General features: G+C 40.1%; 1 protein-coding gene across 1 annotated transcript in view; it reads right to left on the reverse strand.

The window, feature by feature from the left end:
• CPNE8 (copine 8) overlaps positions 1-14295 on the reverse strand; it is a 468537-nt gene that overhangs the window by 39489 nt on the left and 414753 nt on the right. The window lies entirely within an intron of this gene.

A 14295-nucleotide genomic window follows, 5' to 3' on the forward strand; every position in this document is an offset into this window, starting at 1 on the left:
AAACTCCCAGCCCAAGAATCCACTCCCTGCTTTAGTGTTACCATTGAGATGGTCTAAGCATGAGCCCCATAAAGCCTTCATACTGTATATAAAGTGTGGGCCCCACACAACCTCTGTATATACAGTGTGAGCCCCATGCAGCCTCTGCATAGATGGCATGAATTCCCCCTATATGCAGTGTGAGCCCCCTATACACATACAAACATCAGATTGAATTAGCAGAGGTTGTAAGTATGGTTTAATTAAGAACAATAAAGGAGTCTGTGTGTTTATTTCAAATGTAATAGGTGTCTGTGTTTCATTTACTATTTGACTACATGGGATTAGTAATGGGGGCTTCTAATTGATGCATCTTCATTACTAACCTTGGGACTTGATGTCACAAAGGCGACATCAACACCCCAATTATTACCCCATATGCCACCGCTATAGGGCAGTGGGAAGAGCAAAGCTATGTGCCTTTTCTGGGGCGGCTGAGAGCTGGTGTTTGTAGCCAGTCGGGGCCATTATCCATGGCCCCTTTCTAGGCTATAAATATCAGCTCTCAGCTGTTTGGATAGCTATTGCTGGCTATAAATTATAGGAGGACCACATGCCATTTTTTTCCATGAAATAATGATTTATTAATTAAAAACTTGTCCAGAATTTTGCACAAACACTAAACTAATTGTATGAGAAAGAGAGAGATCTATATTATATATACAGCTCTGACAAAAATTAAGAGACCACTGCAAAATTTTCAGTTTGTCTGATTTCTCTTTTTATATGTATGTTTTCGAGTAAATTCCTCTTTCATTCTATAAACTACTGACAACATGTCTTCGAATTTCTAAGCACTAAATTTTGTATTTATTTTCAGAAAATTAGAAATAGTCAAAATAACAAAAATGCAGCACTTGCAGACCTCAAATAATGCTAAGAAAACAAGTTCATAATCATTTAGAAACAACAATACTAATGTTTTAACTCAGGAAGAGTTCAGAAATCAATATTTTGTGGAATAACCATGATTTGTAATCACAGCTTTCATGCGTCTTGGCATGCTTTCCACCAGTCTTTCACACTGCTTTTGGGTGACCTTATGCCACTCCTGGTACAAAAAGTTTGTTTGATGGCTGGGCCGAGAACTTAGTCTGCTCATGCACCGTTGGAGGCAACCCACGGCTTCAGGAAAATGGCCGCCGGGAAATCAGTGCACTCTGCTCTGCCTCACCACTGACACCGGGCCCTTGCCTCCTGTTATCTCTCTTCACCACCGCCGCCGCAACCCCCAAGTAAGTCACATTCAGATTATAAGGCCGGAGTCACACTAGAGAGGAATACGGACGTGTTATGCGAGAAAAAAATTGCATAGCACTTGGACCACTGTTAATCTATAGGGCAGCTCCCATCACTGTTTTTTCTCAGCTGTATTATACATGCGAGTGAAATTGCAGCATGCTGCGATTGCATGTCTATATTGGCCGAGAATCGCCAATACAAGTCAATGGGTACAAGAAAAAAATCGTACAGCACTCGCACCATGCGAGTGCTATCCGATTTTTACGCACCAGTTTCCTATGAAAAGCCGGCAATTCAAGTCCGGCTAATGTAAAATCACACTGACAGCTCACAAAACAATAGATATATACACATAGAATATATATATATCAGTGATACACACAATTCCGGCAATCAACAAGTGCGCACGTCAAAGAGAAATCTCCGGATGATGTCAGGGACATGCGCACTTGGGTATATTACGGCCATCATGGAAAGTTAGACCAGGAGACCGCAGTGGCCATTTTGTTGAAGTCAAATATGAAGTCACTGCACTAAATGTGTCACCATATTTTTGAAGTAAGAGTTCCAGGTCAGCAGAAAAAGGAAGAGAAAAAACGGTGAGTGTGTGTCTGAAAAAAATATATTTAATTTAAGGATATCACAGGGGAATATGCGACTGCAAAGATAATTGCTAACTTAAAGAAATTTGTGCAACATAAATGTGAAAATTCAATTGTTCTAAAGAAGCAAACATATGACGAATGTAAAATTATGATTTAAATGTGGAAGTGAGAAAAAATGAGAAACAAAAGAAAGTGTGATAAAAAATATAATAAAGATGAAAAAATGTATATGCATGAAAATGATGCTCAATAATATAATGAAAATCAACTATAATTGATTGCTGCAAACGACAATAAAATTCTAGTAGCTGTTAAAAGCAGCCAGTATTGATTTGTAAACACTTGTAATTTTCAACCTCTGTTGCCATCTTATAGTAATTATCTTTGTGCAGTCATTTTGGAGTTGTATCAGAATTTCACATAGTGGGATAATCTTGCTTTGATGCCCTTTATAAAATGGTAGTGTGATATTTATAATGGTGCTTGAAAGTTTGTGAATGCTTCGAAATTTTCCATATTCCTGCATAATTTTGGTCTAAAACTATATCAAATTTTCACAAAAATCCTAAAAGTTTATAAAAAAAAACTAAATAAAACAAATGATTGAGTCAAAAATATTAGATCTTGTCATTTTCCAAATGTGGAAAATGATCCAATATCATGTATGTGAGTGGCTAAAGTATGTATACCTTTGCATTTAGTATCTTGCGTGACCCAATATGCAGCAATAACTGTTTTCAATAAATGTTGCTTTAGTCCTGCACATCTTCACTGAGGAATTTTAGTGCATTCCTCACTTTAGCTTCAACTATGTTAAACAGCTTTAACATTGTTTTGTCTGATAATTTTTCCCTTGAACTACCTGTTTCAGGTCCTTCCACAACATTTCTATAGGATTAAGGTCAGTAGTCTGAATTGGCCATTTCAAAAGTTGAACTTTATTCTTCTTTCCCATTCTTTTGCAGATTGACTTGTGTTCTTTGGGTCACTGTCTTGCTGCATGAACTACATTTTCTTGAGATCCAGCTTATGGATATGTCCTGACATTTTGTTTTAAAATTTGTTGCCAAACAGATGGAAAGTCTCTCATATAATATTAGAAAGGGTCAAATGTAATCTCATGTATATATATCCCTTAAAAAAGATACTTTATTCATTAAAAACCACAAATGTGGTAAACACCAACAAAGTGACAAAAATAGAAAAAAAACGGAAAAGTGTCCAAACATGAAACCACTCTAAGGTGACACCTAAGAGTCCCTGATATAACCCTGAGCTGAAGTCTGCCTGTCTGCGGAGGTTGGCACCCTAGGGGGGAACGTTGTGGCGCCCCCGCTCAACGAAGGCTGTCCCTAGGGGCCCTGGTATACCCTAGATCCACTAGTGGTCACCTCTACCCATTGATAAAGGGGAACCTCTACTGCTAGACAGAGACCAATCTGCTCTATAGAGGGCCCTGTGTCCCAAAGAGAAGAAGTTAAAAAAAAGAGAGAACACACATGGCATAAGGTGGTGTGATCAAATACTCAATTGCATAATTATGTCACCAATATTCACAATGGGGCATCATAAATATGCTAATGGGAGTCATATATGGGACACTTTAGATGCACTCCTTATTGCCACAAATCCCACAACTGCACAGTCTCTTCACATAAAAAGAGAAGATATATAAGATGCTGGCAATTTGATCAGTGTAGCACAAAAATAAGGGTGGTGTCCCTTTATAAAATCATATGACATCCCAATAGAGAAATAAATAAACACAGAACTGCCATAGCGATACTCATCTGTGTTCATCACCACCAGCCATCAAATGGTTAACGCCTCAACGCGTTTCGCCTGAGTAGGCTCATCAGGAGGCCCGATACTAGAATATCTTGTGTCCCATAACGGTGCAGAAGCCAACCGATACTCATCACAGTTCCTCCTTTTAAACCCGCCGCTAAGCCCGCAAATGCTCCGCCCACTCACGTGACATCACAGCGCTAAGCACCTATTGCGGTGTCCCTACTTTGTTATCAAATATCACTAGACAGACCTAGATGTTCCGATTGGCTGTTAGGACCCACATGCAGCGTCACTCAGTGACGACCAATCGGGTTTCTTCATGCATCCCGGCACCATCCAATCGCTGGAGCCGAGACACAATACATGGTCTGACATGCGCAGTGTCAATTCTAGAGGACCAATAGGCAGTCTCGTATCTCTCTCCAACTGCTGCGGACGAAACATCCTGTCTGATATGACGTGCAGCGCACGCACATGTGATTCACAGGGGATATTGAACTCCCCCCTCTTATGAGGATGCGCCACAAATTATACCTCAGTTCACCATTGTGTATATATATAATTTGAATGACCAGATTACATTCATCACTAGCTTACCGCTGTGTCTTATATATACACCGTGCATTAATAGATACCAAGTACACATGATAAACCGCAACTGATGCTACTAGTGTGAACAAGCGTCAACATGCATCTTTCTTATCAGATATATAATCATTTTACCATACATATCAACTGGTATTGTGGGTTGCTCAAAATCCAAATCCAATGGGGAGTGAGTTAGCGTGGGACAATAAAAGGAAGGAACAAATGTATATAAAAATATAATGATCCATGACAATACATGGGAATCCCAGATAAATAGGAAACAACAAACAAAATCTGGAAGGTCAATATCCTCAAAACAGACTCTAATTTCACATTCAAATTATCTGCTAATCTTCAGGATTCACATACTTTTGCCACTCACAGAAAATTTGTTTTAAAAAATGACGAAGTCTAATATTTTTGAGTTGTTAATTTGTTTTATTTGTTGCTATGCATCTTTTTTTAGGATTTGTGTGAAAATCTGATTGATTTTTAGTTCAAATTCATGCAAAATATGGAAAATTCTGAAGGGTTCACAAACTTTAAAGCATCAGTATATGTATTTTCATTTTCTAGAATCATTTTTTGACCTAGACATTATAACAGTTTCCATAGTGAGAGGCATTTGACAGAGCCGTTTAAGAAGTATAGCTTCTCTGTGTAAAGAGTGCCTAATTTTCATAAAACTTCTAAGCCATGCAATACTTCATCTGGGAAATTAAACTCTCTTTCAGATACCTGTTAGCCAGCCAACCAGTTCTCCTGCTTTGCACTGATGAGGGGCAAAACCTCCTAAATTCGTATCGGCAATTGAAAGTTCTGGTTTGGCAATATATCATGTAGACATGCTAAGTGACTTTTAGAATTGCTTATTTCAACAGGTGACACTGAAGACCCTGCTCTCTCCCTCTGTGAAGTGTATATGTACATATTTAATTTCCAAGGGAGTGTGTAAACATGATATGCAAAAAAAAAAATTGGAAAACTATTTGTTATATTTAGGTTGTGGTTATACATGGTATTTTATTAAAAAGATTTAAGGTGATAGATATAAGAAGCTAGGTTATTCTTGTCTAAAAAAGAAAATTAGAGGTTGTTTTGAGAATAACATTGAGATACTATGAGCCACACTACAGACGGTACTACAGTGCCTTGCAAAAGTATTCGGCCCTCTGGAACTTTTCAACCTTTTTCCACATATCATGCTTCAAACATAAAGATACCAAATGTAAATTTTTGTTGAAGAATCAACAAGTGGGACACAATTATAAAGTTGAACGAAATTTATTGGTTATTTTAAATTTTTGTGGAAATTCAAAAACTGAAAAGTGGGGCGTGCAATATTATTCGGCCCCTTTACTTTCAGTGCAGCAAACTCACTCCAGAAGTTCATTGTGGATCTCTGAATGATCCAATGTTGTCCTAAATGATTAATGATGATAAATATAATCCACCTGTGTTTAATCAAGACTCCGTATAAATGCACCTGCTCTGTGATAGTCTCAGGGTTCTGTTTGAAGCACAGAGAGCATCATGAAGACCAAGGAACACAACAGGCAGGTCCATGATACTGTTGTGGAGAAGTTTAAAGCCAGACTTGGATAAAAAATTATTTCCAAAACTTTAAACATCCCAAGGAGCACTGTGCAAGCGATCATATTGAAATGGAAGGAGTATCATACCACTGCAAATCTACCAAGACTCGGCTGTCCCACTAAACTTTCATCTCAAACAAGGAGAAGACTGATCAGAGATGCAGCCAAGAGGCCCATGATCACTCTGGATGAACTGCAGAGATCTACAGCTGAGGTGAGACAGTCTGTCCATAGGACAACAATCAGTCGTACACTGCACAAATCAGGCCTTTATGGAAGAGTGGCAAGAAGAAAGCCATTTCTCAAAGATATCCATAAAAAGTGTTGTTTAAAGATTGCAACAAGCCACCTGGGAGACACACCAAACATGTGGAAGAAGGTGCTCTGGCCAGATGAAATCTAACTTTTTGGCAACGATGCCAAATGAAATGTTTGGCGTAAAGGCAACACAGCTCATCACCCTGAACACACCATCCTCACTGTCAAACATGGTGGTGGCAGCGTCATGGTTTGGGCCTGCTTTTCTGGGACAGGGAAGATGGTTAAAATTGATGGGAAGATGGTTAAAATTGATGGGAAGATGGAACGAGCCAAATACAGGACCATTCTTGAAGAAAACCTGTTGGAGTCTGCAAAAGACCTGAAACTGGGACGGAGATTTGTCTCCCAACAAGGCAATGATCCCAAACATAAAGCAAAATCTTCAATGTAATGGTTCACAAACGTATCCAGGTGTTAGAATGGCCAAGTCAAAGTCCAGACCTGAATCTAATTGAGAATCTGTGGAAAGAGCTGAAAACTGCTGTTCACAAACTATCTCCATTAAACCTCACTGAGCTTGAGCTGTTTGCCAAGGAAGAAAGGGCAAGAATTTCAGTCTCGATGTACAAAACTGATAGAGACATACCCCAAGCGACTTGCAGCTGTAATCGCAGCAAAAGGTGGTGCAACAAAGTGTTAAGTTAAAGGGGCCGAATAATATTGCACGCCCCACTTTTCAGTTTTTGAATTTCCACAAAAATTTAAAATAACCAATAAATTTCATTCAACTTCACAATTGTGTCCCACTTGTTGTTGATTCTTCACCTGAGGCCTCTTTCACACTTCAGTTTTTTGTGTCAGTTACAATCCGCCAAAAAGGCTGAGAAACGGATCCGTTATTAACTGATGTGAACGGATGCCACAGGATCCGTTTTGTGACGGATCCGCAAAGTGAGGAAATTTAAAGGAACAGCTGGCCGGGGGGGGGAAGAGAGAGAGAGAGAATTTCGGGTTAAATCAGTGTCTGGAGGATCCGCCGGCCAAAAAAACATTGCAAGCTCCGTTTGGAAATCTTTGAGGATGTTAACGGACAGCAACATTATGGCGGATCCTCACAAAAACGGTTGCAACGGACGACAATCCGTCAAAATCCAATAATGGAAGTCAATGGGGAAAAAAACGGATCCGCAAAAAAAATTGCGGATCCATTTTTTTCAAAACCTGGCGGCTTTGGACTGATTGTAAAAAACGGAAGTGTGAAAGAGGCCTAAAACTTACATTTGGTATCTTTATGTTTGAAGCATGATATGGGGGAAAAGGCTGAAAAGTTCCTGGGGGCCGAATACTTTCTCAAAGCACTGTATCATGTGATTGTTGCAGTTTCTCTATAAAGCGTATCTTTCACCAGTTTTCACAAAATACACCGCATTAATTGCTAAATACATCTTTTCGACGTGATGAGGCTAATGAACTTACTTTGGTAATCAATGTCAGAATTTCAAAACTTTATATACAGTCCTCTGTTGTGGATTTTCAAAGTAAATATTCCAACCTTACCAGGAATAAGATTTCTATTCAATAACGTGTGTAGTCAGTATTGTGCTATCCTGTAACAGATGCACATTAAGGGCCCATTTCAGGTACACTATGAATTTTTACAATACATTTGTGCAAATGCAAAAGAATATTTACATATTCTTTGAAAGAATCTTCCCTCGATAAAATGTGAGTTATGCTTACACTGTATACATAATATATTACCCATTTGCCTATTGTCATTATAACCTGATGTGTCATCTGTGAAGGTCATAAAGCATTTGCAAAGCCTCATGTACAAATCCTGCTAAAAGCGTAAAGTGTTTTCAACAAGTGAGGAGACCAAGATGTTGCTTGGAAACTATAATCTACCGAGCTATTTTTATGACCAGAAGTCAGAACATAACCATTGCTATTGGCAAATAATACACGAAGTGCATATACTGGACAGGCTTCAATAAAGTGTACCGTAACGAATGTGTTAACAAAACATTTTTTTAATGATCAAACACATTAACTAATTAAGAGTGATTTGGCTAATAAATCAGGTTTCATTAAGAAGGAGAAATAATTTTTTTTATAATAATATTTGATATTAACCCCTTTACCCCCCCAAGGATGGTTTGCATGTTAATGACCACTGTCTATTTATGAGGCTATAACTCTCAGAATCGCCAAGATCCGTTGAAGCGTTCCAGATTTTTTTTCTGTGACATATTGTTCACGATAGTGGTAAAATTTCTTCGATATAACTTGTGTTTATTTGTGTAAAGAAAACAGAAATTTGGCGAAAATTTTGCAATTTTCAAACTTTGAATTTTTATACCCTTAAAACAGAGAAATAGGTCACACAAAATAGTTAATAAATAACATTACCCACATGTCTACTTTACATAAGCAAAATTTTTCAAAATTTTTTTTTTGTTAGGAAGTTAAAGGGGTTAAAAGTTGACCAGCGATTTCTCAATTTTACAACAAAATGTACAAAACCATTTTTTTTTAGGGACCACTTCACATCAAGTCACTTTGAGGAGTCTATATGGCAGGAAATACCCAAAAGTGACACCATTATAAAAACTGCACCCCTCAAGCTGGTCAAAACCACATTCAAGAAGTTTATTAACCCTTCAGGGGTTTAACAGGAGCAGAAGCAATATGGAAGGAAACGATGAACATTTTAATTTTAGTCAAAAAATGATCTTTTAGAAACAATTTTTTTTATTTTCACAAGGTTAAAAGGAGAAAATGGACAGATAAAGCTGTTGTACAATTTCTCCTGAGTATGCCGATACCCCACATGTGGAGGAAAACCACTGTTTATAATGCCCGGGCATGAAAATATACATATATTATAGTTTTTCCACAAACATGATCTTTTAGTCCCCAATTTTGTATTTTCCCAAGGGTAACAGGAGAAACTGGACCCCAAAAGTTGTTGTCCAATTTGTCCTGAGTATGCTGATACCCCAGATGTGGGGGGAACCACTGTTTGGGCGCACGGCAGAGCTCGGAAGGGAAGGAGTGCCGTTTGACTTTTTCAAACCAAAATTGGCTGGAATAGATTGGACGCCATGTCGCATTTGGAGAGCCCCTGATGTGCCTAAACAGTGGAAAACCCCCACAAGTGACCCCATTTGGAAACTAGACCCCCTAAGGAACATATCTAGATGTGTGGTGAGAACTTTCAACCCCCAAGTGTTTCACTAAAGCTTATAACACCCGGCCGTGAAAATAAAAAATCCTATTTTTTTCCCACAAAAATTATCTTTTAGTCCCCAATCTTTAATTTTCACAAGGGCATCAGGAGAAATTGAACCCCAAAAGTTATTGTCCAATTTGTCCTGAGTATGCTGGTACCCCATATGTGGGAGTAAACTACTGTTTGTGCACACGTCAGGGCTCGGAAGGGAAGTAGTGACATTTTCGAATGCAGACTTTGATGCAGTGATCTGCGGGTGTCATGTTCCGTTTGCAGAGCCCCTGATGTGCCTAAACAGTAGAAACCCCGACAAGTGACCCCATTTTGGAAACTAGACCACCTAAGGAACTTATCTATATGTGCCTAAACAGTGGCAATGCCCAAAAGGTGCCCCTTTTTTGGAAACTAGCCCCCCAATGAACTTATTTAGATGTGCTTAAACAGTGGCAATGCCCAACAAGTGCCCCATTTTTGGAAACTAGACCGCCAATAAACTTATCTAGATGTGCCCCCTTTTTGGAACTAATCTACTGTTTCCTGTTGTGTAAATTTAAGTATATTAGTAGTGCATAGAGGTGTGGTACAGTTTGAAGCAATCTATCATACACAGGGCAGTTTTTTTGTTATGAATGAGTCACCGGAGGAGGAAAAAACAAAAATGCAAGCTAAGTCCAGAAAAGCGGAGAGGTTGGTAGCTAGCGGATTGCAGACCCCTGATCCTATTCACAACAACTAACAGTAGCCGTGGAGCGCTCCTACGGTGGTCCTAGACGCCTCTTCACAGCCGGAGAACTAAATAAGCCTAAAGAAAGAAAGGGGAAATCTAAACTGCCCCAGAGCAGACCCCAAAGCAATAGACAGCCCCCAACATGTATTGTCGGTGAAAACAGATGAAAACACAAACAGACAGAAAGACAGGCAGAGCAAACGATGGGGCCCAACTAACTAGATAGGAAAGGACAGAAAAGATGCTGGCTGCAATCCGCAAAAACCCTACCAAAAATGTCCCAACACGTCTGATAGGAAAAACAGCCCTGAAGTCACTAGACTTCAAAATCCCTATATCAGCACTCCGATATATTCTGAAGACAGAGCAAAAGAGATTTAACCGATCAGGAACAAAAATGGAAATTCAGCAGAGCCCCAGCCGGGGCTGGCAGAACACAAAACTAAGCATATCAGACAAAATCTCATGGAACAATAACAGAGCAAAACTTAGCTTTAGAAGACAGGAACTGAACTGGAGGCCAGAGCTCAGAGCAGAGAAATCACCAGCAACCCTACAGGGCATCGGCTGCCTTATATCCACTCAGAGATTCCGGATGTCCAATCGCAATCCACCTGTTCAGGTGACAGGTTTCTCCCATCCAAATCAGTTTCACCACCTCCTTTCACCAGCAGAGGGAGTTCATCGGACATCAAAGGTGAACGAGAAAATGAGCTCACAACATGTGGGTGTACCCCGAGGTACTCTCACACAGCTTACAGAGTTTGATTCCATACCTGGTCCTCTTGCTGGGCAGGTAATGACCGAATCTCTCTTCTGTCTTGTCCTCTTTCTTCTTTTTTCAGCAGGGATTGTGGCGTCACAGGCTTCTGTGGCACCAAAAGGCCCAGCACAGGAGATCCAGCAGTGTGACCGCTCTGCAGGAATCCTCAGATAGTGTGAGGACCTGCAGAGCAGTCACAGACAGGTCACAGAGTGGTCACTGCTGTTGTGACCTGTCATTGGTGTGATTGATGACGACATTGATAACATCAATCAAGAGCAGGCCCTGGTGATGCCAGTGTTGCTAGGCATCGGCCTAGGATCAGAACTCACAGCTCCGATTCTAGGCAGGTCACCGTCAGGGCACAGCAGAGTCACACCGCAGCTGTGCCCTGTGATTGGCTCGATCGACGATCACATCGATTGCGCCAATAAGCAACTCCAGGCCATGCCTGGCCTTTCCTAGGCACCAGCCTAGGATCGCTGCTGTTACCGGCAGGGCATAGCGCGGTAACATCACGGCTGTGCCCTGCGATGCTTTAATCGATCGCGCCAATCTGAGCAGTTTTCGCTGATGCCTGGCAACGCCAGGCACCAGCCTAGGATCGAGTAAATCGGTACTCGATCCATCCTAGGCTGGGACATCACTGTCTCAGGCAATATGATTGCCTGAAACAATGAGAGGCTGCGATTGGCTGTTCAGAAATGAAAAGCCAATCACAGCGATTGTATGTGCGGGTGGGCACATCACCCAGAATGCCAACACCATCTTCCCACAGGTAAGATGGCGCAGGAATTTTAATGCGATCACCGTGACTTCGGTCGCAGTGTCACATTAAAGGATATGACGTACTATTCCGTCCATGGTCAGACAAGCCCAGGTCACATGGACAGAATAGTACGTCTGATGTCAGAAAGGGGTTAAAGGGAACCTGTCAGCAGGATTTTGCACAGCAACCTACAGTGTTTAATCTTTATTTTCAGCTTTTAGTTCGTGAAATGCTCGTGTTCAGGGGTGGCTTGTGGGGGGTCTTCATGTGGCGCTCTGATTAGGTATTTATAATGCAGACTGCTGACAATTCACTGATCCCTCACTGACCTGCCCTCTAGTTTGCATAATGAATATCTGCACATACTGAAGGGGAAAAAAAAAACTCTTCTGCAGACAGGTGCAGGCCGTGACGCATGCTCTGCAGCATAATTGCAAGTTTAATGTCCCAATAATAAATGTGGTTGATGTTATTCTATTTTAAAATGGTGACTGCTGCACCTGCATAGTAGCAACTAGCTCTCGGTGTGTATATGTGATCCGATAACTGCTACAGTATGTACAGATCATTATGCAAAATAGGGGGCAGGTCAGTGAGGAATCAGTGACCAGTCAGTGAGGAATCAGTGACCTGTCAGTTTGCATTATGAATAACTAATCAGAGCTCCACATGAAGACCCACCTACAGGCCGCCCAGGGCACGAGCATTAACTCAAAACTGAAAATAAAGATTAAACAACAACCACAAGACGGATTTCATCAACAAAGGTATCATTATAATCAGTATAACTGCACCAACCTGACACTGTGTGTAGGTTACTGTGCACAATCCTGCTAACAGGTTACCTTTAAGTAAAGAACACCGAAGGAGATATAAAGATTTTAATCGATCCACAACACAAATTCATAAACAGATTTTTGATACTCAAAGAATTAATTTTCCTCTGTGGACTTTCCTTCACACAGAATCTGAAACTACTAGCAAAAATATAACTATGAATTAATAAAATGGTAGAGACCTAAAATATTTACTGCATATTAAGATAGCCATACACATTAGGCAAATATTGAGTGAACCCACACAGTTCTGTAGGACCCGCAGCAATTTAATGTATCGTGCTCAAGAAAACGAAGGGCCCACTTAATCATAACAGTGTGGTTTCAAATCAATTAATCAGGGACCTGATTTGGTTTAAATGAAAAAGACAAGTGCACTGGAGAGACAACAGCAAGACAACCCCGATAAAGGGAATGGTTTTGCAAGTGGTGATCATAGGCAACGGATGGGGGCGTGGCCTGCAAGCAGATGGCAGCAGTCGCATAACTCCAGGGCTCCTGAGACTGTGGACCTAACACCACCACACAGCAGCTTCCAGCCAGAATCCTTACCTCTTTCTGCGGAAAGTATTTCAGAAGGTAACCGAATTATCTCAGGGAGAGCAAATTATTTGATATCAATATTCCTGTGGATAGACTTTTAGATTGTTCTAATAAAAATAACTATTTCTAGAAAGAATTAAAACCTTGGATTAGCGAGTTCAATTTACATGATTAAAGGAGATATTCTCACGCCACCGAAAGGGACTTCACTTTCAACTCCTTTCTACATCAGACCTATAGTAGACTAGATTATTTTCTAGTTGATAGTAAAGCCTTAGGCAGATGCGTCTCAGCAAAAATTGGATTAATTTCCTGGTTGGATCACGCCCTAGTGACCTTGATACTAGCCCTGCGACATCAAACAAACCCATCCTCTAGGTGACCTTTAAATACCTCTCTCTCCTTGACAAGCATGAGATGAAGAAAGTGTCATCAGACCTTTCACATTACTTTAACCCCTTAGTAATGGAGCCAATTTGCAGTTTAATGACTAAGGCAATTTTTACAATTCTGCCCACTGTCACTTTATGAGGTTATAACTCTGCAACACCTTAACGGATCCCGCTGATTCTGAGACTTTATTTTCATGACATATTTTACTTCATTAGTGGTTAGTGGTAAAATTTCTTCGATATGACTTGCGTTTACTTATGAAAAAAAATGAAAATATGGTGAAAATTTTGGAATTTTCAAACTTTTAATTTTTATGCCCTTAAATCAGAGAGATACACTACTGTTCAAAAGTTTAGGGTAACTTAGAAATTTCTTTATTTTTGAATGAAAAGAACAGTTTTTTCCAATGACGCTAAGATTAAATGATTCAGAAATACACTATACATTGTTAATGTGGTAAATGACTATTCTAGCTGCAAACTTCTGGTTTGTAATGCAATATCTTCATAGGTGTATAGAGGCCCACTTCCAACAACCATCACTCCAGTGTTCTTATAGTACTTTGTGTTTGCCAACTGTGTAAGAAGGCTAATGGATGGTATACCCTTGAAAACCCGTGTGCAAGTATGTTAGCACAGCTGAAAACAGTTTGGCTGATCAGAGAAACCATAAACCCGACCTTCCTTTGAGCTAGTTGAGAATCTGGAGCATTACATTTGTTGGTTCCATTAAACTCTCAAAATGGCCAGAAATAAAGAACTTTCATGTGAAACTCGACTGTCTATTCTTTTTCTTAGAAATGAAGGCTATTCCATGCGAGAAATTGCCAAGAAACAGAAGATTTCCTGCAATGGTGTGTACTACTCCTTTCAGAGGAGAGAACAAACAGGTTCTAACCAGAGTAGAAA

Source organism: Dendrobates tinctorius, unplaced genomic scaffold (assembly GCF_039654945.1).
Source record: "Dendrobates tinctorius isolate UK_male_01 unplaced genomic scaffold, ASM3965494v1 ptg000035l, whole genome shotgun sequence".
In the NCBI taxonomy this organism is placed as follows: Eukaryota; Metazoa; Chordata; class Amphibia; order Anura; family Dendrobatidae; genus Dendrobates; species Dendrobates tinctorius.